A 26,132-nucleotide genomic window follows, 5' to 3' on the forward strand; every position below is an offset into this window, starting at 1 on the left:
AAAGAATGCAAGAAGCTGGCCGGGCATGCTGGCTCATGCCTGTAAATCCCAGCACTTTGGGAGGCCGAGACGGGTGGATCACAAGGTCAGGAGTTTGAGACCAGCCTCCAACATGGTGAAACCCCATCTCTACTAAAAATACAAAAATTAGCCGGGCGTGGTGGCAGGCGCCTGTAATCCCAGCTACTTGGGAAGCTGAGGCAGGAGAATCGCTTGAACCCAGGAGGCAGAGGTTACAGTGAGCCAAGATTGCGCCACTGTACTCCAGCCTGGGTGACAGAACAAGACTCCATCTCAAAAAAAAAAAAAAAAAAAAAAAAAAAAGAAAAAAAAAAGAAAAAGCAAGAAGCTGTAAATATAAATATATATACACATATATTTTTGCAAACCTTCCAGGTTGATTCTGTATGTCTTTTTCTGTACCATGTGGAATCTACATGTAAGTTAAAAAGAGGCATTTTCTTCTCTCAAGGAAGTGAAATTATGTCAACCTGGTATTGGTCATCTAAACGAATAAACTTTGTAGAAGCCATCGCGATATCTTGTAAGAAGGGAGTCTTGTCTCCCAAGAAGTTTATATTAATACCTTTTTTTCCTGTGTCTCGATTTTCTTAAAATAAAGATGGTGATACTAATATTGTTTGAGTCTTCTTTTTGGAGGCAAGGGGAGAAATCTCTTTAAGTCCACCACTAGATTCCTTCTTTTGACTAGGGACCAATGTAAAAGTTTGAATTATATAGGCCCAAATGTAGTAGTCTGTTTTCACCTAAAAAATAAAATCAAAGAAAGACTAAATCTTTGTTTTTAATCCCACCACATTCTGAGTTCAGTTTTTACACCTTTTCCTTAATGTAGTTGAAGTTCCCTAATGGTCTCTTTTTCTGTCTCTGTCTCTCTGTCTCTTTCTCAATACCTTGCTGAAAACAATTGCCATTGTTCTCTATTATGTGATCTATGGATGGTATACCTGTGGCAATCGCCTACTTAAACTGTATGATTGATAGTGTAACAAATGTCTTATTTAGAAAATTATAACTTTATGAAAATTACCCCAACTATTAAGAATTATGTTGATCTAGGTGTTTTATTTACAGATCTGTTCTCCTTGGTTTTTCTGAGAATTAGTAGGGACAATATAGATTCTTGTCTCTTTTAATTTAAACTTTATGAAGAAATTTTGTGAGGGTCTGGGTTTTCTGCCTTTTCAAACTTCATAAACATTGAGATCCTCATTACCATTGTCAAGAATATGAGCTACCATCACCTACCAAGAACAGGCAAAGCGAATTGGAAACTGGTTCTTCTAATCATCATAATATCAATTAATTCCTTAAAGCAGTGGCTCTTGCCTTTTTGGGATCAGTCAATATGATAAAAGTTCTAAGTCCTCTCACTTAAAAATATACGTACATAAGCATTTCTCTTGGGAGAAAATTAACCATATTACTATAATTATATATCTATAAGTCTCTCCTGCCCTCAACACAGTTTTTCTGCATACAGTTTCAGATGGTTTATGGTCCTGTCCCCTCAAAGTACATCTGCACTAGGGGAAATTACGTTAACTAGCCAAAACAAGTACCTGAATGGGACAAGAGGTGGGAGAGACTGGGGTAGGGAGGAGACAGTAGATCACAAAAAAGAAATTATACTAGATTCATTCAAAGTACTGGTCATTATACTCAAAGCCCTCACTGGAAAGAGGATTTGGAATCAGAAGGCTTTGGTCCAAATCTGTGCCCTCTTTCAGTCTCCGCTTTTCCTAGCTAATTGTCTGACTTTTGGAAAGTCATTGAAACCTCTCTGACCCTCAGTTGTTGTTGCTGTTATTGTTTTCCCTGTTAAATCAAGGTTCCCCAACCCACAGGCTGTGGACCAGTACCGGTCTGTGGTCTGTTAGGAACCAGGCCGCATAGCAGGAGGTGAGCAGTTGAGCGGTGGGCAAGTGAGCAAAGCTTCATCTATATTTACAGCCACTTCCCATTGCCTGCATTACGGCTGAGCTCCGCCTCCTGTCAGATCAGCCTTGGCCTTAGATTCTCTTAGGAGCACAAACCCTAGTGTGAACTGTGCATGCGAGGGATCTAGGTGGTGCACACCTTGTGAGAATCTAATGCCTGATGATCTGAGGTAGAACAGTTTCATCACCAAACCATCTCTTCCTGACACCTGTCCATGGAAAAATTATCTTCCACAAAACCAGTCCCTGGTGCCAAAAAGGTTGGGGACCACTGTATTCAATGGAATCTTGTTAGATTTCTCAGGGTTATTACAGTGATCAAAGGAGAAATGATATAGGAGGGCACTACTTTTAAGTCCCAAGCAAGCATGAGGTGTGTTAAGTATCAAAGCACTTGCCATTCCCTTAGCTTCAGCCTTGGGTTGGCTGTCTGTCCTATCATTCAGGTCTCAGCTCCGCTGTTACTCCAGAGAAGCCTCCAGTAATATCATATCTAAAGTAGTCTCCCTCTTCCTTTCACTCTCAATTCCAACATCTTGCTTTATTTTAGTGAAGACACCTCACGAAGTGGTTTATTTTTTTACTTGCCTGTTGATTCTGTGAGACAAGTAACAAATGTTAAGAAGCCATGCTTGCTCATTTCTGCTTGTCAGCATAATTTCACACAGCCCCTGACTCTGACCACCTGCAGCTGGCGGAAAGATGCTTTGAAGACAAAATGAGATAGAACACAGGATCCCCCACGTCTCTTGCCTGAGTCCTTCTTGCCTTTTACTGCACCTAAGATAAAGTCTGATGAGGTTAGCGATTATGCTTCTGTAATCTATAAACAGATGTACTCTTAAGCCCAAACTATGATGTGCTTTTACACATACTGAATCTTCATCAACTGTTTCTAAATTGAGAAGGGAAGTTCTGTGTTGGAGGGATCTGCTAGAATCTCTAAAAGACTCCTTCAGGGCTGTAGGCCTCCATCTCTAGTCTTCAGTAAGACTTCTGAATCAAACTTTCATTCTTTAACAGCTTGATTTTTAAACTTTAGACAATCACTTGTTGTCTTTCTCCTACACTAGAATAAACGTTCCCTAATGGCGGAGCCCTTGCCTCATCTTCCCCAGGCATGGGAACAGTTCCTGGTATAGGATGCACACAGATTTTGCTGATTCAGGATAGCCGTGGATAACAGTGGAGACCACAGAGGAGGAAGACCTGGATTTGAAGCCCAGCTTCTCAACCCAGCTTCTCAATTTACTAGTTGGGTGACATTAGGCGTTATTTAGCTTCTCTCTGCCTCACTTGCATCGTACGTGAAATGGGGGATTCTGATAATATCAGAGAACTTTTAGTACATGTGAAGTACCTAGAACAGTGCCTGACACACAGTTAAGTCTTATATGTGTTTTCTACTCTTCAGCAAGTTTAATGTTAACACATTAATAGTGCACGTGACCCTCTAAGTGTATCAGATATGCACTGCTGCCTCGGGTTTCACAGGAAAACCACTTACTCTTTGGTAAAACAGGCTGCATGGCTCCACTGCCCCGCGTCACCCGCCTGGCCTCCCACTACTTAGCGGAAGGGGAGGTGAGGTACCTAATTCCGACAGGCGCCTAGTTTTCCACAGGTGGCACTGCTCGGGGCTCTCCTGGCTGGGGGCGTTCGAGCCTCGAGGGGCGGTTCTCCTGGGATGGGAAGCCTGGGGCTAGGGAGGCTCAACACCGCCCCCAGAAACCTAAGGGACGCTCCCTGAAACTCACCAGGACGCACTTCCGATCCATTCCGGTCACTTGCCTTGCAATCGCCGCAGGGCTGCGCAAACCTGCCACCCAGGGCCCAAGTGACAGGGGCGGGGCGATCGAGGACTGGGCGGGCCTGCACGATCAGGGGCGGGGTCGGGCGTCCACTGGGCGAGCAATCGGGGCGGGACGATCAGGGGGCGGGGCGGGGCGCTTTGCTCTGGACTCTGGGGCGCTAGGCTCCGGACTTCGCGGCACAGACTGCACCTCGCAGTCTCCCCAGGTTCGCGCAGCCGCCGCGCTTCAGCCAGGTAAGGGCGCCGCGGGCCGGCTGGGGCAGCCCTGGGAGTGTGGTACTTCGGGCGGGGACGGGTGGGGACGGGATTGAGCGCGGCCAGAGGTGGCTTCCACATGCCCCTCGAGGAACGGAAACGGGGAAGGATTTTCTCCCCTCCGTGCCACAGTGAGCGCGGGAGCGCAGTGTCTGGGTCTCCTTTTTCGGTCGGGGAAGGCGGGACAGGTGCGCACCGTGGCGCAGCCTCCCCTTCCTGCCGGCGGTCGACTGTCCACCCCCGCAACTCCTGCACTGACTTCTCCTAAGGAACACCCGCCCCTTTTTCCTGAAGTTCCAGGCCCAAGGCCGCCCCGCAGCAAGTTCAGCGTTGGGGTCACGTCCCAGCGGCGGGCAGGGCTGCTGCCTCCTCTCGGGTTGGGCGGCGGCTTGATATTGATTGAAATTTGGCAGTATCGGCCAAGATGTTCCGCAGTTGCACGTGTCCGAGTGCCGCACCCAGTCAAGTTCACGTTTTCTTCCCCACCCCATCCCCAATCCCCCGCCCACCTCGCTCCGGGAAGTTGTGTTTCAATATTGAAAACAGGTGCCCTGCAAAGATATGTACTTCTTGGAAAAACTAGTGCCTTGACCTGGGAGTGTGCACTTTCCTAATTTTCTTTAATCCTAAATTTCTTGTGGATTTTATTTTATTTTCCCGTGGACGTGTAACATGGTGTTGTGTACCACGTTTGGAAACAATCTCATCCATTGCTATTCTTTGGAAACTGGAATATTTGATTCGAAAGATTGATCTTAATGTTAACTTGGAACAACAGGATGGCTGGTGGCTAAGTGGATTTGAAGATTATCCAAAACAGTTATAAGTTTTGCGTGTATTCCTTGTAGTTTTCCAGTGAATGCTCATTTTCCTCTTGGGAAATTCTAAGAATTTACTCACTTCTAGATTATTCTCTACTAAAGAGCTGGGGAGACACAAACCAGCGGATCTCCCAAATAAAGTTTGGGGTCTAACAGTTTTAGATCTTGACACTGGTAGCTGCTTACTCTGCAATAATCACCTGGAGTAAGGGATCTTATGATTTATTTCTAAGGGGAAAATAGAAGTCTGGGTAACTTTCACATTATGTATTTGAAAGTATTTTTTGGTTTAGTTACATTTTCAATGTTTACGAAAGACTTACACTTTCCTCATACTCCAGTTAATCTGATCCATATATTACACTCTTGCCAACGCAGATACTGTGGTGTGTTTATGTTAATGATCTTGACTCTTCTCACAAGAGTGTGTACATTCTGGTCTGTGAAACTGTATAGGCCAAGTGTTGTAAACTCATGCAGTCAACTCTAGTTGGCAATACCTTTGCCCCACATAGGTCCAACTAGAATTTTCACATCTTCCCAAATAAGAAAGGATATAGAATATTAATGTATGCTCTAGCATTTTCAACCTACTTTATTCTTTATCAAGATAATCATGTTTTCTCAGCAGCTAGTTACTCAAGGGCAGGAGCTGTGTTTTACCAGACCATGGAAAATAAAGCTCAGAGAATGGCAGCCTTTGCTTCCTTAAGTTGATCCTTGACAGGCAGGTTGGAAGGGTTGTGAGCAGGGTCTGGCCTACTTCTATGCTTGGGGAAGAATTACTGGCCTCTCTGCCTTCCTCCGGGCATCCAGAGTGCTGGGAGACTGGGCTTTGGGCCTCCAGCCACACCTCTGCCTACAGGTTCCTCCTGGTTGACCAGGTTGGTGCCTCTCCTCCCTACCCCAGCTCTTCCAGCTCCTTAGCTTCCACCCCACCCCTCCCAGATTCTCACCCCTAGAAGAATCACCATATTGTTCAGGGCAGGTGTACTTGGTCTGCAGAGTCAGCATGAGTGTTGGTCTTCAGCATGGTGCTGGTTCCCCATAGATGCTCCTTAGATGTCTGTTGCTTCAGAGCCTTTATTATGCTCCCTTCTTGTCCAGTCTACAGCAGGCAAAGTGGAGTTACTGAAGTCAAACCCAGATCAACTGTCTTGGGGGCCAGCTGCCTTGGTTGGACTAATTATGATCATAAATTGGGCATTCAAGTCTGTTGGAAAAGAGTGAAATTGGCTCATGGTCACTGGCAATTGTAAAATTGTCCTGTATGATGCGGTTATGCTATTATAAAAGGTTTGTGGAAAAATAAGAAACAACCCAGAGGGGAGGGGCTTAGTAGTCACCTCCACCTCCAAACACGCCTCTGCTTGGGCTTGCTTTACTGTCGGTACCCCAGCTCAACCAATTCTTCTGGGATTGGATTGTAACAATTAATTTCCCCACCATGTTTGACTGCTCAGAGCTGAGATGACCACAGCTACTGTAGTCTAGATGTAGAAAATTACATATTCTTTTGTTTAGAGAAACAAGGATGGGCTTTTTCAAAACAGATTGTTATTAGGAAAACAAAGAAAAAGCAAACAAATGTAAAAATGGGTGGGCACAGAAGCCAAAGTTTGTTTTGTTATGGTTTATAAACTTCTGTCCAAGTTACATTTCTCCCTTTCCAGAAACAACCATTTGTAATTCTTTGGCATTTGTTGCTTGTAGTTGATACTTCTTGAATTTTTCAATTTTAAGCATTATCTGTTGACTTCCCACTGTGGAAGATGATGAGTTGGCTCTCTTTTTCCCTCCAACCCCCAACACAAGTACAACTTCCCTATTTTCCCATTCTTGCAGTCGTTAAAACAGAATATTGAATAATGGTTAGATCAAAATTCACAGCTAAGCCAAGCATAACTTTTTTTTTTTTTTTTTTTTTTTGAGATGGAATTTCGCTCTTGTTGCCCAGGCTGGAGTACAATGGCACGATCTTGGCTCACCACAACCTCTGCCTTCTGGGTTCAAACAGTTCTGCTCCAGCTTCATGAGTAGCTGGGATTACAGGCATGCACCACCACACCCAACTAATTTTTGTATTTTTAGTAGAAATGGGGTTTCTCCATGTTAATCAGGCTGGTCTCAAACTCGTGACCTCAGGTAATCCACTCACGTTGGGCTCCCAAAGTGCTGGGATTACAGGCGTGACTAAGCGTAACTTTTTATTTTTCTTGGAGTTAATAATAGATTTGTTTGTTTATTTTATTTATTTTGTGCTCTTCATTCATTAAACCCACAACTCTTGGCCAGTTTTCCAAATTCTCCCTCAATTTACCAGGTATTTTGTCAATTTCGTTTTCCTGATGAAGCTGTTCCTGAGACTACTGGCTTGCTATAATCCAGACTGGGTGCCTTCGGTACTTCGGCACACTTGTCACTCCAAGGGCTCCCTTTGTTATCACTCTGGAGATTCTCATCATTTGTCTCTTGTGTTGAATCTCCTGGTACCTGTAGCACATGTCTTCCTCAGTCTTAGTTGACTCCCTTCTTTTGGCAGAGCCCATCCTAAAGGAGCTTTCTGGAGTAGGATGCCTAGAGGTCTACTTTTCTGAGACTGTAGATGCCTGAAAATATCTGTTTTCCACTGACAATTGATAGTTTGGCTGAGTGTAGATTTCTAAGATGGCAATTTTGAAGGTCTTGTTCTATTGACTTCCACTTTGTGGTATTGCTGTTGAGAAATTTAGAACTGTACTGATTCCTCAGCTTTTTCTTGTAATCTGTGTACAGATTACAATTTTCTGGGTCCTCTCTGGAAGTTTATAGAATTTTCTCTTGGCATCCAGAGTCCAGAAATTTCACGACGCTGTGCCTAGATTTGGGTCTGTTTTCATCCATTCTGTTGGGCTCTTTGAATCTGGAAACTTTCATTCTTCAGTTTGGGAAGTTTTCTTAAATTATCTCATTGGTAGCCAGGCGTGGTGGCTCATGCCTATAATCCCAGCACTTTGGGAGGCCAAAGCAGGCAGATCACCTGAGGTCAGGAGTTTGAGACCAGTCTGGCCAACATGGTGAAACCCCGTCTCTACTAAAAATACAAAAATGAGCTGGGCATGGTGGCTCACACCTGTAATCCCAGCTACTCAGGAGGCTGAAGTGGAAGAATCACTTGAACCCGGGAGGCAGAGGTTGCAGTGTGCTGAGATCGAGTCACTGTACTCCAACCTGGGCAACAGAGTGAGACTGTGTCTCAAAAAAAATACACACACACACACACACACACACACACACACATATATATATATATATATCTCTCATTGGTAATTTTTTCCCGCTCTATTTTTTGTGTCTATGAGAAACTCATATTGTTTAGATATTGGCTATTTTGGACTGGGCCAAAGATAAGTTTTTCATGACTGTAATCATGACTATTTAAAATCAAAATCTCTATTTTTTTGGTTGCCTGAATATATACATATGTATCTGTATGTGTGTGGTTTGTGTGTCTATTTCTTTCTGGTTTTTGTTTTATAGTGTCAGTGTCTTCTCCTTTCTCCCTGAGAAGCTTAATGATTTTTTGGAGCAACTTTTTTTCCTTCCTGCACAGATTCAATTTCCCTAGCGGCTTTTGTCTTTTCATTTGTTTCGGTTTCTTATCTTTCATGTTAGAGGTTTTCCTTGTGTAACTAATGCCTTTGGTTATCTGCTTATACTTGAGAGGGGGATTAAAAAGCAGAAGATCTGGGGTTCAGGCAGGGTGGCTCATGCCTGTAATCCCAGCACTTTGGGAGGCCGAGGTGGGCGGATCACTTGAGGTCAGGAGTTTGAGACCAGCCTGGTCAACATGGTGAAACCCTCGTCTCTACTAAAAATAAAAAAATTAGCCAGGCGCAGTGGCATGTGCCTGTAATCCCAGCTACTCAGCAGGCTGAGGCAGGAGAATCGCTTGAACCTGAGAGGCTGAGGTTGTAGTGATCCGACATGGTGCCACTGCACTCCAGCCTGATGACACAGGGAGACTCTGTCCCAAAAAAAAAAAAAAAAAAAAAAAAAATGCTGAAGATGTGGATGAGCTTGTTGACCGGGGAATTCATGGTAGGAGGATCTGGCTGGGCTTTTATTTGGGGAACCTCTGTTGTCGTTACCTCTTAGGCTGGTGAGCGTCCTCAGGGAAGGCTTTTCCAGTCTTGCCCCCAAAGATTGACGGAGAGCCTGGTTGCCAGTAATTTGGGAACTAAGTGGAGAAGAAGACTGGAAGTCTCAGCATCCAGTAAGCAGATGTGCATATAACCCTTCTACGCTGTTTGTGTACAGACTCCCTGAAGGGTGAAGGAGTAGGGAGGAAACTCCAGGTTTTGTGCTGGGGTAGAGAAGGGGCAGTCACTTAACTGCTTGGAGTGGCCAAAGGGATCTGTGAGACCCAGCTTTTTAAAAAGACTTTAAAAAGTCACTGATTTTTTAGCCCACCCCTCTTTTTATAGAGGGTTCAATTGCCTTTAATTATTTAACCTTTTGGAGATTCCATGGTGTAAATCAGATTATTTCTTGGCTTCTGCTTATTCCACCAAAATGTTTTTGCTATTGTCTCTCCACTCATTCTCTCCATCCTTGCTGATTTATACATGAAATAAAAAAAATTCTTTATTGTCATTGTCTTAGGCTTTCAGAAGGGAGAGAAAGTAGAGGTTTTTGTCCAGTCTGCTAATAGTGGCTGGAATATAATTTCTTTACCAATTTCTATCCAGAGACTGGCACCATTCAGTCATAGCAGTGTGTTGCCATTTTCCCCTTCCTCTACTCATGGGAAACATTTTCGGATCAGGCTGGGCTGCTGAGTCCAGTTTGGACCTCAGATGCCTTCATATACAACTCCAAGTGTCCACTACCAATTGATCATAGTGGTCATAGAGGGCAAAACCTATATCTTAGGTTGGTTGGTACATAGGTTACTGGTCATAGAGCCCTTGTTCCTGTTTCTTTCTTTCTTTTTTTTGGAGGGGAGACAGAGTCTCGCTCTGTCACCCAGGCCGAGTGCAGTGGCACGATCTCAGCTCCCAGGTTCGAGTGATTCTCCTGCCTCAGCCTCCAGAGTAGCTGGGCTTACAGGTGTGTGCCACCACACCTGGCTAATGTTTGTGTTTTTAGTAGAGACAGGGTTTCACCATATTGGCCAGCCTGTTCTCGAACTCCTGACCTCATGTGATCTGCCTGCCTTGGCATCCCAAAGTGCTGAGTTTACAGGCGTGTGCCACCGCCTGGCCTATTGTTCCTGTTTCTTGAATTCACTTTGTTTAGGATGACTCTGCCATCTCGACCTCTGAATGTTTTACCTTTCAGTGAAGTGCAGCTTCTGTAAGTCCAATATTATTTTAATCTGAAAAATGGGATTGTTGTCATTGATGGCCATGTGGCCTCAATGGAAATTATCATTATTTCCTTCTGGAGGTCAGTTTATCACACAACTGCCTTACCAGCAGCAGCACCCTTACTTCCCTTTTCCACTTGTGCCCTTCTTGGAATGTGCACCAAGTTCCTGTTTCTGGCTGGGCTGACCTACCGTGCCGTTTGTGGATGATCACAACTTTCCCAACGTTATTTTATCAGTTGAGTCATTCCTCAGGCTCCCTTAATGGCCTGTGAACTTCCAGCATGCTCTCCCAGTTGCTTTGTAACATCAGCATTCTTTATGGTTACACACATGATGACAAGAGTCAATTTCCACAAAAGTAGGAGGATAATTGTTCCTAAGTCATCTTATCTGTGCGGAAAAAGCAAAGCTCTTATCTTCCCATGATGGCAACTATGCATTGGCAATACAGAAAAAAGAAGTGCTGGCGACTGTGACAATGGAGTGAGTGCAGTAGTGACTTTATCTCTGGAGGATGACAGGTGGTTTAAAAGGCTTTTTCAGCAGGTACCACTAGGCACCATTGTGAACAAAAGCTTGGCTAGTAGGGATACTGCAGAGCTCATTCCTCACACTGTGCTTCCACAAGCATCCTTCCCTTTTCTAAACAAAGCCTTTGAAGTCATTGGAACCTCCCTTTTCCATGCAGTATAGTTTTTCTCTAATGTGCTACATCTTCACAGAAGTTCTTTCCTAGGGAAAGCATAGTACCAGGCAAGTGCTTAATATACTGAATGACTTTTCTAGATAATTTTGGACACTTTACAGTTAAGAAAAAATGATATTTGAGCCAAGTGTGGTGGCTCATGGCTGTAATTCTAGCACTTTGGAAGGCCGAGGCAGGTGGATCACTTGAGGTCAGGAGTTCAAGACCAACTTGGCTAATATGATGAAACCCCATCTTTACTAAAAATACAAAAATTATCCGGGTCTGATGGCACGTGCCTTTAATTCCAGCTACTGGGAGGCTGAGGCAGGAGAATCTCTTGAACTTGGAAGCAGAGGTTGCAGTTAGCTGAGCTTGCACCACTGCACTCCAGCCTGGGCAACAGAGCAAGGCTCCGTCTCAAAAAAAAAAAAAAAAAAAAAAAAAAAGATAATTACCCAAGTTGTACCCAACAATCTAAATTCTCTAAATTCTTGATTAGGCTTTCATATCACTTTGTCTATATATGGATTGAAATATAGAGCATTCAATTTAAGTTTTCTTAAGTGTATTGTTTCTTGTATTATTTAGAAATACTCTTCACTGAAAACATTCTTGAAACGACAACATACATTATTATCATTATTTTCCATCCATGTATTTCTTCTTAGCATAGTGTTATGATTATCTTGGTTTTTATGGCTACAAGGAATGGCTTTGGAGGAGGGAGGGAAGTAAGTATTCATTATGTTATCTCATCAGTTTTATGTTTCTAAAGGAGGAACACTTTTGTTTGGATTTCTACAATATATACTTTTTCCTTTTGTAACTATATGTCATTTGTTTTTCAACGTTAAAGCTTTTAACCTTGAAATGCTTACAATAGAGTATTAAAGTGACAAACTTTAACTTGTCATATACTATATGAGATACTTACAATGCGAAACTCCCTGTCAAGTATCCCACTCTTTTTATTTTTAATTTTGGTGACGTTATAATGTGATTTAGTAGGAAAAACCTTTGATTTTTCTTCTCTTATCCTGCGTGGAATTCCAATGATATCTTTTGTTACTATTTCCTTAGAAACTCTTAATGTCCTCATATACTCTTCAATATTATGTTTCAACCACATGACTGCCCCAAAAATGAAACTGGCTTTTTTTTCTTATAAGAGTGATTTAAAGTTTCATTTTTCTGTCAATATGATTTAAGCATGCAATAAAGTTAGTTTTTACCATTAGGGTTATTTTTGTTTCATAGAAGGCAGTTGATTTCTTCATTTTGCTGCTTGGGTGATAAAAATGCTTGATCCTTTAACCATGCAGGGAAACTGAAAAACAATTTAACTGGGTTTCAATGCTGTCAGACGTGTAAATTTAGGTATACATGCTTCTAAAATTTTTTTAAGGATTGTGAGTGTCTTTGTCACATACTTAAACTAGTTATAGAAGCATTGCACGAAATAATTCTTGTTCATAAGTTCTGGAGTCCTAGCCAGAAGACATTTTTTAGGCTCAGAGCTGTTGACACACCCTCTTGCTTCCCCCAGGCAAAAGTTTGATCTTTGGGTGCCACCAAGGTTCTCAGACACCTGGTGTGCTCCTTGGACTCTCTTTGCCATCATTAAAAAAAATTGTCATTTTCTAGAGTTTTATATATTCCTTGTTAGAAGACGTAAACAATATTGAAGCTTACAAAGAAGAAATTAAAAATAACCCTGAAACCATTCCAGAGAGAATCTTTGTGAATCCCCTTACAGTCATCTCTATTATCATCTGACTTTTAATAAATCTTTAGCAATGTTCTAGAAAATAATTAAGGAGCATTATGTTACAACTGTTTATGTAACTCCAAATTCTATAATCTTTATTTATACACTGATAGTTACTTTATGACATTGTAATTAGTCCATGCATAATTTTCTTTGGGTAATTCTCTCATGTTAGCATACAGTGGTATTCTGAGCCACTCCCCAGTTGTTGGACATTTAGATTTTTTTTTTTTTCTTTTTCTTTGTTTTAGAGACAGAGTCTTGCTCTGTTGCTTAGGTTGGAGTGCAGTGGTGCCATCATCATAGCTTACTGCAGCCTCAAACTCCTGGGCTCAAATAGAAGGTTTGAGCTTCAGCCTCTGGCTTCAACCAGAAGCTGCAGATGCATACGACTGCACCCAGCTAATTGAAACAAAAATTAAGTAGCGATGAAGTCTTGCTGTGTTGGCCAGGTTGGTCTCGAACTCCTGGCCTCAAGTGATTCTCCCACCTCGGCCTCCCAAAGTTCTAGGATTACAGGTGTGAGCCACCACACCTGGCTGATTTCTAGCTTCTATTCGTCAGTTTTAGAAAGTCATAAAATAACTCACTAGCTATGTGAAGTGTCCATTTTTCCTTTTTGACCTTTTAGAATAAGAGCATCTCTGTTATGTGAGGACAGGAAGAGCCAGAACGCTTGAGGCCGTGTTACGTACGCAGCTATAGGTCAGCTAAAACTAGAAGAACCTGACAGGTCCTTTGCAGGGGCTGTGTTCTTGTTGGTAATGTGTGCAGCCTCATTTCCTCTTATTGGATATCTATAGGAAAAGTTTCCAAGAATCAGTAACAAAACATGGAAGAGTTGTTATGTAACTGTGCAATGACATTTGACCTCAGTACCTGGTCTAAGGTTTATGAAACTTTGTGTGACACGGGAAGGCATCTTATGTCCTCAGGAAATTCCAGCCTTCCTATCCATTGCCCCATTTCTCTACTGCTTGGGTAATCAGGGCTCAGTAAGGTATGCAAGGCAACCAGCAATGTTAGAGAATTTTGCATTAATGTAGTGTCTTGATAAGAACTACAGTGGAGTGAGCTCCTGTTCAGATTTTTCCTTTGACATCTTTCTTTCTTTCTTTTCTTTTCTTTTCTTTCTTTCTTTCTTTCTTTCTTTCTTTCTTTCTTTCTTTCTTTCTTTCTTTCTTTCTTTCTTTTTCTTTCTTTTGTCTCTTTCTCTCTTTCTCTCTTTCTCTCTCTCTTTCTCTCTCTCTTTCTCTCTCTCTCCCCCCCTCCCTCCTTCCCTCCCTCCCTCCTTCCCTCCTTCCCTCCTTCCCTCCTTCCCTCCTTCCCTCCTTCCCTCCTTCCCTCCTTCCCTCCTTCCCTCCTTCCCTCCTTCCCTCCTTCCCTCCTTCCCTCCTTCCCTCCTTCCCTCCTTCCTTCCTTCCTTCCTTCCTTCCTTCCTTCCTTCCTTTTTTGAGACAGAGTCTCACTTTGTCACCCTGGCTGGAGTACAGTGGCATGATCTCAGCTGTCTGCAATCTCCACCTCCTGGGTTTAAGTGATTCTCATGCCTCAGCCTCCCGAATAACTGGGACTGTAGGCATGTGCCACCATGCCCGGCTAATTTTTGTATTTTTAGTAGAGGTGAGCTTTTGCCACATTGGCCAGGCTGGTCTCGAATTCCTGACCTCAAGTGATCCGCTGGCTTCAACCTCCCAAAGTGCTGGGATTAGAGGCATAAGCTACCGCGCCCAGCCCCTTTGTCATCTGTCTAGATATCATGGTCTAATGTTTAAAGCCTTGGGTGGATTTCTTTTTTCTTAACTTTTATTTTAGGTTTGGGGGCACATGTGAAGGTTTGTGACATAGGTAAACACGAGTCATGGGGGTTTTTGTACATACTGTTTCATTACCTTGCATGGATTTCTAAGTTAACTATTAACTGGAATTATTTTCCTGTACTTCAGGTTTTGCATCTATTCAACAAACTATAATGACACATAATTAACAGTTCACTTCAGAAAGATTCATGGCCTAATGCTTGTAAAGGACTTTGAGCTTCTCTGAGAGTGTTTTATACACAGTGATGAACAAGGAGATGGCTTGTTCTATTTGGCAAAGGGCAAGTATATTATGCCTATTTTATAGATGAGAAAAGAGAGCCTCATAGAAGATAATGGTTTGCTTAGACTCATGGTAAATTTAATGTAGTGTCTGTAGGAATTTTCCTTGGACTTTGTGGAATGAATGAACTCTAAAATAAATTCTGCATGAGTGTATATGTTGGGAAAGTGGATTTATACTGTTTTAAGCAAATACAACATTTTGGAGGAGAGGATGCCCCTTTGAAAGAGGGGAACCATGTTAGACAAATTCTCTAGAGTTCTTAAAGAAAATTAAATAAATAATCAGGGAAGCCAGGGATAAACTGATTTTCCAAGTGATTTGAAAAGACCCCACACAAAGTCTGGTAAGTAAATTTAGTCAGCAAGAAGTTGGGAAAAATATTTTTGAAAATCAGGACTCAGGAGAGGGCTAAAAGATGAACAAAGGTTAGGCACAGTTGGACATCTCTCAGAATGTTTATCAGAATACAGATGTGATTGAACTAGTCTAGTTACTATTTTTAAAATAAATTACATACAAGAGGGAGTATACAATCTACATGAACCCTTTGGTACATGAAAAAGCTGAACAGTTGATCTCAAGTCTATGCAAAATGGCAGAGAAATAAAGAATGCATTTAGGGCCAGATGCAGTGGCTCTCCTGTAATCCCAGCACTTTGGGAGGCCAAGGTGGGCGGATCACTTCAGGTTAAGGAGTTTGAGACCAGCCTGGCCAACATGGTGAAACTCTGTCTTTACTGAAAATACAAAAGTTAGCCATGTGTGGTGGCACATGCCTGTAATCCCAGCTACTCAGGAAGCTGAGGCAGGAGAATTGCTTGAACCTGGGAGGCAGAGGTTGCAGTGAGCGAGATTGTGCCACTGCACTCCAGCTTGGGTGACAGAGTGAGATTCCATCTAAAAAAAAAAACAACAAAAAAATGCATTTAGATGAAATGAATCTATCTGTACATGCAGATGTACATTCCAATGTTTGATTCAAGAAAGAGATTCAGATATTATAAAGTCTTAACTGAAAACATTCACTAACTTTATGACTTGGAACAAAAATTTCTAATGTTGTTGGCACAAATAATTAATTAAATGCCAGTTTTACCCATTTTCATCTTGCTTCAGCATCTAAGATAATTTTTTCACTGCTCATTAATGTGTCTTAAAGACATAACAGATTTAAAGAAAGCAAATAAATTTATCAATGGTATAGAAGATTGAGGAAAATACTTCCATCCAACTTTTCAGTCTAGAAAGATAAATGAGGAGGCATGTGGACAGGGTGCACCCTCTTGTACTATGGCAAACTGAGCTAAATAACACAAAGGAAATCATTTGCACCTTCTTTATTCCCAAGTAATAAACATCCCAAATATCTATTGGGCATATATGATGTGCCAGGCTCCATGCTAAGCTCTTTACATAGAGTATCAGGTTTAATCCTCCAGGCAGCCCTTTAGGGTGGGTAAAATTACTTTCAGTGTTTTACAGATGAAGAGCTTGAAGTTCAGGGAGGTTCTGTAACACTTGGTAAGTGGTAAGTGGTGGAGCTGGAGTCCAGAACTCTGCTGAGCTAGCTGCATTCACTGAGCTATGCTCCTCTCCTCTCTCTGTCATATTTTCCCTCCTTGTAAACAGAGCTGGACAACCTAGAAGGAAATATGAAGGCCTGCTTCAAATAAAACCAAGCAGTCAGTTTCTCTGGATATCGCCCCAAGCCCCTTAACTCTATAGGTCTTAAGATATCGTCATAGCAGCACTGTTGAACAGAAATATTCTATAAGCCACATATGTAATTTAAAATTTTGTAGTAGTCACCTTAAAAAAGGAAAAAGCAACAATAATATATTTCATGTAAACCATATATAAAAATATTATAATTTCATGTAATCGTATAAAATTATTGAGATACTAGAAATAACTCGGGAGAAATACAGTACAGGACATCTTTTGTAACGCAGCAGATAGAGTGAAATGTAGTTCTCCCAAACAATGAGGTTGTGATTAATGGAAACAAATATTATTTACTGCTTAAGTTTTACATTTTAAATTCATGTTTATTAAAACTGAATAAAAAACATGGTTCACCATTCACACTGGCTTCATTTCAAGTGCTCATTAGCTGCTAGTGGCAAGTGACTGTCGTATTGAACAGTGCAGCTCTATAGCAAAAGCTACTCTCTGTCTCCTAAGGACCGGGGACTCCTAGACACTCCATGCCCATCCCTAACTCCTGATTCCTCTCAGCATCCATTTTATTTTCCCTGCCTATGCCCAGAACTGCTATATATAATGTGCAGGTTATACACTACAAAATTCTGAGATGGCGTTTATATTGTAGACTCAGTGGATTTGCTTATTTACTGCAACAGTTTTTAGGAAGATAGAAGTAAAGTTTTTAAAAGGAGAGACACTTTTTCCTAATTTATGCAAAAATACTTTTTTTTTTTTTTTTTTTTTTTTTTTTTGAGACAAAGTCTCACTCTGTTGCCCAGGCTGGAGTGCAGTGGTACAATATCAGCTCACTGCAGCCTCTCGACCTTCCAGACTCAAGCGATCTTCCCTCCTCAGCCTCTCTAGTGGCTGGGACTACAGGCAGGCACCATCACTCCTAGCTAATTTTTTTTAATGTTTTGTAGAGACAGGGTTCTGTCATGTTGCTGAAGCTGGTCTCGAACTCCTAGGCTCAAGAGATCCACCTGCCTCAGCCTCCCAAAGTGCTGGGATAACAGATGTAAGCCATGCTTACATAGTAATTACATAATAATGCCCAGCCACAGAGGCGTTATTTTTAGCAGGGTGGGCGGTGGATTGTAGCCTTTCTGTCTCTTCCTCACATTCCGGCAGTTGGTCCCATGGCATTGTTCTGTTGTATGTTCAGCACTACTCCAGTGCCCTGCCTGTGGCTGAAAGGGTAGAAGCAGCCTCAGTCAACCTCTCCTCCTCCAGAAATACCGTCACAGAGCCATAGTCATTCTTCATGGTAGTTTACCTTGGAGCCATATGTGTGTTACTCATAATTATATTCCCAGTGCTTAGTGAACAATAGGTGCTCAGCATGTGTATTGATTTGAATTGTTATCTTAGCTTTGACTCAGTATTTGGGCCTCTGCGTTGTGTCCTCAGTTGTCTTTAATGATATGTGACCCAGGGCTGATTTATCCAAATGCTGACCTTGCCCTCTCTTTCATGGAGTCACAGATCACCCTTCCTGTGGTACCCTTGTTCTGATAATACTAATTGTCATTATTACTAATAATAGCTGCCATTGATTGATCACTTACTTTATGTCAAGCATGTGCTTAGCAATTTATGTAAATTATTTCATTTAATCTTCTCACAATACCTCTAGGAGGTAGGTACTATTTTACAATGAGGAACCTGAGTTACTGAGAAGTTATATTACTTACCTGAGGTCATACAGCTAGTAAATGTCAAAGCTGACCTTAAAACCAGTTCTGTCTGACTTCAAAGCTCTCTCAAGTGCCCTTTTGGTATCTGGGGCCTTCCCTACAAGTGACTGTGCTGTAATGGACTGAATATTTGTCTGCCCAGACTTTCTTCTTTTGGGGAACTACTCTGTCCCCAATTCATGTGGTTTGGGTGGAGTTGACACTACCCAGGATGATCATGTGATTCAGCCTTGGCCAATCTGAGCAGTCCCTCCACTTGACGAAGTGATTGGCTCAGGGGTTAGCATGTACCCAGTCTGGCTCAATGGGACTCTTCTGCTGGCATTTAGGAAAGGGGGAACTCTTCCTCTGGGATTTAACCTGGAGTGATGTAACTTTGAGCTACTGGTGGTCATTTTTCCCTGCTCCATGGAGGAAGCCGCAGTATAAGAGAATGAGGCTGTGGAGTGACAAGCAGCACTGCACGGTGGTGAGAGCACACTCAGCATTGTTTGAAGTGCAGGAGTCAACTGTGCCAGGACTTCTCAATTATGTGAGCCAATATGTTCCTTTTGCTGTAGTTTGCTTAATTCTAATTATGTGCATTTGAAAGAACCCTGGTTAATACTATACCGACTTTTCCGAAGATGAGTATTTTTGTCTTGGATTCCCTATGCCATTGTCTGTCTGCCCTTGGTCATCCACTACTTTTTTGGCCTTTGTGCCTACTTGGTGCCTTGCAGGCCTTTCATCCCTGTAGACTCTGCACCATATTCAGTTTGCTCTGTACCTTTTAGGTCAATAAGCCCTGCCCTAATGAAAGGAGGTCCTACACCTGACACCTCCTCACCAACAGCCCCCACCCCTCCATCCTGCCCTATGGCATAGCCCACAAATGGACCTGGGTGGGAAAAGGATTTTGCCATGAATGGAACATTAGAGAAATCTGTTCTTCATAGACATCAGAAAAATTACTCATTCAACCTACTTTTTGGATGCTGATCAAAGACTATTGAATGCTAACCTCATTTGGCCTCTGACACCATCTGGGATCTTAGCCAGTTTAGGCGGAGGCCTTACTTCTTATCCCCAGTTTTTTTGGCCACCAGCCTTTCTGATCGACTGTCTGTCTATGTACTGTCAAGCCTCCTATGATTTTGAACTTCCATTCTTCTGTTGGCTGCCTTCCCAAATCTTTCTGGTGGCCCTCTGAGAGCATTGTTCCACTGTGAATCAACTCTCCCACACTGCAGCCTCCCCAAAGAATAACAGCATTCCCTTCCCTGCAGCTCTCTCTGCTGTAACCTACTCCTAGCTTCCCTTTGCCACTTCTAGGGCATCACTTTTCTGCCTTCATGCAAAACCCCTTTGTCCTTTAGGGTTCAAGCCATTCATGCAGATACCCTCCTTGTCTCTCCTTTTGCCACCAACCTCTTTGTCATTCTCCCTGATTGACTCACCTGGTTCATGGTCATCTCCCTGCTTGGCTATCTGCATTCATAGATACAACCAACTTTTTATGTTTGCATTAGTTGTGTAGTTGTCTTGGGGATAGTTAATGGGAGTCATTAATCATGACAGGAGTGGAAAATAAGGGAGACTTCATAAAAGAGATTACCTATGATCAGGACCTTGAAAAATGAATAGAATTTCAACAGGTGGATAAAGAGGGAAGAACCTTCCAGAGAGAACAACTCGAGCAGATACATAGGGATATGAAAAGGCCTATTATGTTTGTTTGCTTGAGTCCTGGAAAACAAGTGGTAGGAAAGGAAAAGGGAACTCAGATTGAACTGGACATGATTAGGCCAGGCTCGGTGGCTTACGCCTATAATCCCAGCACTTTGGGAGGCCTAGGCGGGTGGATCACCTGAGGTCAGGGGTTCAAGACCAGCCTGGTCAACATGGTGAAATCCCATCTCTACTAAAACTATAAAAGTTAGCTGGGTGTGGTGGCGCATGCCTGTAGTCCCAGCTACTTGGGAGGCTGAGGCAGGAGAATTGCTTGAACCTGGGAGGTGGAGGAGGTTGCAGTGAGCGGAGATTGTGCCATTGCACTCCAGCCTGGGTGACAGAGTGAGACTCTGTCTCAAAAAAAAAAAAAAAAAAAGAACTGGACATGATCACATTTATTTAGGATTGAGGAATGACCCTAAGGAGTATGCAGGTGGAAGAATGCAAGAGAAAGAACAAAAAGAAGAGGGGAATGATTATCTTTTAAATGACAAGATCAAAACTTTATTGGAGTGATTGTAAAAGGTGAGGAGGAGTAATTAAAACAGTTTAAGAAGCTCATGATAAGACTGCGGGTTTTTGTGAGAAGAGAGAGTAGAAGAAGAGGTGGAAGGATTTTCAGGACAGAGTAGTTATGAGGGAGTAGGGAGAAGGGCGGAGGATATGAGACAGGACAGCTGCTGCTTAGGAGAGGGGACAGATTGAGGCCCTGCCGGCGTGATGGGAGATTTTGAAAGGGTAGGATGCCAGGAGATGACAGCTACATACTAGATATGAATCAAGTTACTTAGCCTTTTTATTACCCTATGAATAAAAAGTAAGATAACTTATGTATTTCACGATAGTGAAAATGACTTACATTACGTAAGCCTCAGATGTTTCCCAAACTGTGTTTTATAGACTACAACTCTGGGAGATATTAATGAGGTTCAGGGGAAATAGAGTAAGTTCTATGATCGAGTGAGGTTGGGAAGTGCTGCATTCTACATGATTCACCTATTAAAGCCTCTGAGACATGCATACAAGGGACCAATTTGATGTTGTTTAACCCAGCTTTTCCCAAATATACTTGTCCATTCATTCATTTGTTCATTCATTCAACAAACATGCAGTAAACGCATGCTATGATAGTATGTTTTGAGTACTCTGCTGGCCAATGATCCTAGAGTAGAGAATAAAGTCACCCAGTGTTCCTACACTTATGAGATTATGGTCTGATATAAGCACATGTTATCATCCCACAGCTCCTAGTGTTCTGAGGAACATGATTTGGGAAGCCTTGAGTTAAGGTATTTAATATTCCTTTTTGTGCTCTGGAATGGAATGATGTGGAGTGATTGTCTGCCTATATCTCTGCTTTTATGTCTCTATCTTACATCAGTACCTCTGCCTCTTCACAGAATGTTTCCTGGACCTGCTGCCTTGGGCATGGATAGAGCTGATGACAAGGACACTTTCAGGTCTGGGAAGTTGCTGACTCACCCAAGATCACCCAGCTAGATAGTTGCAGAACCAGGGACAGAACCCAGTTCTTCTGGCTCTAGGTTCTGGTTCTGTGCTCATTTCTTTCTTGGTAAGAAGGAACAACTTGAAATGCCTGAAAATTAAAAAAAGAAAATTAAGCAGACTCAACAGACTCAGTGAGATGCTGTAGCTTTTGCCAATTTAATCAACAACAGCAGGGTTGACTTGAGTATCAGCAGCACCACCACTACCACTATCGTCGTCATCACTAATGCTGAGTAATTACTATAATCCAGGTGCCGTTTGAAGCACTTTATGTATATTTGCTTATTTAATTCTTACAACTCTAAGAAGTCATAATTATTACCCTATTTTATAAATGAGGAAGCGAGCTCAGACACGTAATTGTCGGTGTTTATACAACTATTAAGGAGCAGAGCAAAGCTTCCATTCTAGGCTGTTTTCAGAGTCCAGGCTGTGAACCGCATTCTGTTCTCTAGTGAAATGTTTTTTCTGCTTTAGTATTTTCCTCTCAGAATCAGTTGGTCTTTTCTCCCTTACATTTTAGCTTGCCTTGCTTCTTCCTCTTTGTAAAAACCAGATCTTAGAAAGGATCTGATTTATTTGTTTATTCTATGTCAGGTAACATTCATCCAATATTTACTTCTACTATTTCTTCTCTCTAAAACCCATAGTCTTATTATGAGCTTTCTGAAACCATTTTAATTACTCCTCCTCCCCTTTTGCAATCACCCCGATAAAGTTTTGATCTTGTCATTTACAATATCATCCCACCCCTCTTCTGTCTGTAATAAAGGCTGTTCTTTCTCTTATGTTCTTCCACTTGCATACTCCTTAGAGTTATCCCTCAATCATAAGTAAATACAATCATGTCCAATTCAATTTGAGTATTTAATGAATATTATGTGAAGGAACTGCTTTAGGAGCTGAGGACCCAGTGGTGAATACACAGACCAGGTTCCTTTCCTGTGAAACTTACAACCAGTGGGGAGAGTGCACAATAAAAACAACACATAATCAAGAAAAATGTCGCACAGTAATAAGTACCATGGAAATAATTAAAACAGGATAACGTTGTGAGAGTAACTGGCTGTCTACTTTAGACTGGGTAGTCAAGGGAAGGTCTTTTGTTTGTGGAAGTGACATTTAAACTAAAATTTGAGTTATAAGAAGGAACTGGCAAGAGAGAAATGGGTAAGGAGGAGGGAGAAAGAAATGGAACGCTCTTCCAGGTAGAGAGAACATCATGTGCCAAGACCCCAGCCATGAATTTGCTGTATTTGAAGAATAGGAAGAAGGCTGGTGTGGTTGAATCATAGTGGGCCACTGGGGAGTGGTACTAGATGTAGTTAGAGAAGTAGGTCATACACTAGGTTAAGGAGTGTGGGTTTTAGCAGGTAGCCGTTGGAGGATTTTATCAGGGCTGGTGCCACAGACTGATTTATGTTTTTTAATGATTGTATTTACTGATGCGTGGAAAAATGATTATAAGGAGATAAGAAGGAAGTAGTGAGACCCATTAGGAGGATATTCCAGTAGCCCTGGCAAGGGATAATGATGGCTATATCAGTTATTGCCACAGTAACCCTGTGTAACAAACGGTCCCATACATTCAGCAGCATACAACAGTTATGATTTATTTTTTCTCATGAGTATAGGATGTCTGGGTAATTCTGCTGATCTTGGCTGGGATTGGTTGATCTTAATTGGGCTTGCCTGTGTGTCTGTGATCCACTGTGGGTCAGGTAGGCAGCACTGCAATATTGCCTGGGTTCTCTGATATGTTTGAGGGGCCAGCTGGCTGTCAACTGGTATAGGGATGGTCTCAGCTGAGATGTCCGGATCAACTCTGCTGTCCTCCGTTTGTACATTACATCCCTCTAGTAGGCTAGTTTGGGCTTACCCTCAGGCTGGACAGTTATATTCTCATGGTGATCACAAAGAAGCAAAAGAGGAAGTAGAAACAAACACACACGTTTTAAAGCCTCAGCTTGGGTCAAGTTTGCTACTGTCCCATAGGTCAAAGTAAGTTACATAGGTATATCCACAGTCAGTGTGGGAGGGCATTGCCAAAGGACAGGGATTCAGACAGGTGTGAAAAGATACAAGGAGATATGAAAAATTGGGACCATTATTCCAATCAGTCTATTGCACTAATGGGAGAGTAGTGAAGAGTAAGAAACTTGAATAGATTCAGAAAATATTTGGGGGTACAGTCCAAAGAACATGCTGATGAATTAGATTTGAGTATGAGAGAAAAGAATGAATCAGAGATAATGCCTAGATACTTGGCTGAGCAGCTGGGGAGTTGGCGAGGCCATTTACTTGGATACTGGATGAAGAGCAAAATTTAGGGGACTATCTAGAGCTCTGTGTTAAGTGGTGTTATGTTTGAGATACCTGCTAGATATTTAAATAAAGATGTCAGGTTTGCAGTTGGATACAGCAATCTGAGGTTCTGGAGAATGTCAAAGCTAAAGATGTAGATTTTGGAGTTATCAACCTATAGATGGCTCAGCTGGAATTCCAGGATGCGTGCCTTGGCTAGGATCTACTGAAATGCATCAGCCAATCACCCTGAAGTCTTCTAGTCTATGCGTAACTGATAAGACTCACATTGTGCTTTGAATGTGCTTTTCTATTTCACTCATTTAAAATATTAGTGTCTACTTGTATAATTTGTGCTGTGAACTGAAAACTACAATTGTCCCACTCTGCCATGTACAGCCTTCTGATTTGGCAGAAATAATACTGAAACACCTGCCAGGGTCTTAGTAATTCTTCGTTATAGTAATCTGAGACATTTCAGCTAGGGTTAGCAGAAAGATCATGAAGTCAAGAAGCAGGGCTTAAATCAGATGAAGTTGGAATCTCCAAAGGTAATTACTTCCTGTGTGAAGCCATAGGTCTTTGGGACTGTTTCCTGTTACCTTGGGCCATTCAGCCAAGTACACCATAAAATACTTGGCCTATCAGGAAGGCACATATTAGCATTTAAAAAGTTTTACAAATGTGCTGTTTAAATTATATTACACAATATTACTATTAACATAAGACTTACATATCTGTCACATATTGGAGAGTATATATTAAACTGAATTTCACTCAAGTTTTGCCAGAAGTGGTGTTGAGATAATATTTAACAGATACAGACCAAGGATCATATTCCTGATTTACCTATTTCTGTACTTTATTCCTATTTCTTGAATTAACCAGATAGTAACCTATTTAACCCAGCCCAGGTAGGAATGCCTTTACTAAGGCTTTATTTACTAAGCCATTATGAAATATTAATATAAGAAGTAGCCTATTGAGGAATGCTTTTGTAATTTCTGCCCAAACTGCTATCGAAGATATTGTGTAATATCTTTCGTTATCTTTTATGATCTCACAAACTAGTTTCTCTTTGGAGTTTAGTGACAGGGAAAATTTTTCTTTTGATAAGCTGGTGTGTATCTTATCATAAACATTATTATACTATGAAGCATTCAAAAAATTCTTTAATCCTTGATATTTTGAGAAGCTCTAAGCTTGACACACAATTACACAAAATGTTTCAGATTTCTGGTTTTCAGTGTGTAGTAGAATTGAAGCATATATGAATTAGGGGAGTTCAACTCTGTGGGCCAGTCATGAAAAAAGAAAGAGGAGACAGAAAGAGAGAGAGAAAGAGCAATGTAAAGAGTGCAAGTGACCCTGTTCATCTTTCCACCTGATGAGTATACACCCCAGAAGGGGTGTGTGCTGGAGGCATATGAACCTACTACCCTTTTAGTCTGCCTGAGTCTGCAGAGGATTTCCATGAGCATCTCACAGTGCTCAATGTGATTTGTGGTTAAAGATACATACCTTTTTATACAAACTGACCTCCAGGCCCATGCCAGATACTTTAGTCCTAAACCAAAAAACCCGAAATGGATTCTTCTGTGGGCTGGATTGTTTGCAAAAAGGCCTGCATCATTCCCCTCCCAGTGTCTGCTCACCTTGAGTAGTCGCCACCCGTACTGATGCTGGGCTTGGTCATGTGACTTGTTTTGGCCAGTGAAACAAGAGCAAATAAATGTAGAGCATTCAGAGACATGCAGTGTGCTGTGTCCTGGGGGCGTGCTCTCTCTTACTGCACTTAGGACCCTGAGGACTATAGGAGCAAGCCCAAATTGTCCTGTTCAAGAGGCCACATGTGCCCTGGCTGATAGCTTATAAGTGCCAGAAGTGTGAATGAGGCCACCCTAGATATCCAGGCTAGGAAAGCCCAACCGACCTGCAGAATCATGAGAAACAATATGCTTTTATTATTTGTACACCACTCATTATGGAGTGGGTTTTGTTTTTCTTCTAATCAAAAGCTAACTGATAGAACTTCCAGTGCTTCTGGACACTTCTGCTGATACTGTGTTGGACATATCCAGAGAGAGTGTGTCAGTCTGTAGTGTGACCTGTGTCTCCTGTGGAAGGCTCAAGGCTAACTGACTGTGTTCAGTTTTGACCCTATGTGTTGACTAAGAACTAACCCCTGCATAAGTTTGAATTCCACTCTGTTTTCTACTTTCTGCCTTTTGGTCTCTGACTCCTCCTTTAAATTTGCCATTTAAATCATTTTACAGAGTACAGTCTAGTGATTTTTACTATATTTATGATGTTATGCAGTCATCGCCACTATCTAATTCCAGAAGATTTCCATTATCCCAGAAAGAAACCCCACACCTCCATATCAGTAACCTACTTTCTGCCTGTATGGATTTACCTACTCTAGACATTTTATGTA

General features: G+C 41.9%; 1 protein-coding gene across 7 annotated transcripts in view; it reads left to right on the top strand.

The window, feature by feature from the left end:
- Positions 1-3,900: 3,900 nt before the first annotated feature.
- TEC (tec protein tyrosine kinase) overlaps positions 3,901-26,132 on the top strand; it is a 141,312-nt gene continuing 119,080 nt past the window's right edge. For 5 of the 7 annotated variants that reach the window (XR_005243932.2, XM_008017460.3, XM_073012418.1 and 2 more), the window contains exon 1: positions 3,901-4,008. The gene's annotated coding sequence lies outside the window, so the exon portion shown is untranslated. Of the gene's footprint in view, positions 4,009-21,282; positions 21,343-21,373; positions 21,456-26,132 lie in introns of those variants that run through there. The other 2 variants (XM_073012416.1, XM_073012417.1) reach the window with 2 other exon arrangements.

Source organism: Chlorocebus sabaeus, chromosome 27 (genome assembly GCF_047675955.1).
Source record: "Chlorocebus sabaeus isolate Y175 chromosome 27, mChlSab1.0.hap1, whole genome shotgun sequence".
NCBI classification, from domain to species: domain Eukaryota; kingdom Metazoa; phylum Chordata; class Mammalia; order Primates; family Cercopithecidae; genus Chlorocebus; species Chlorocebus sabaeus.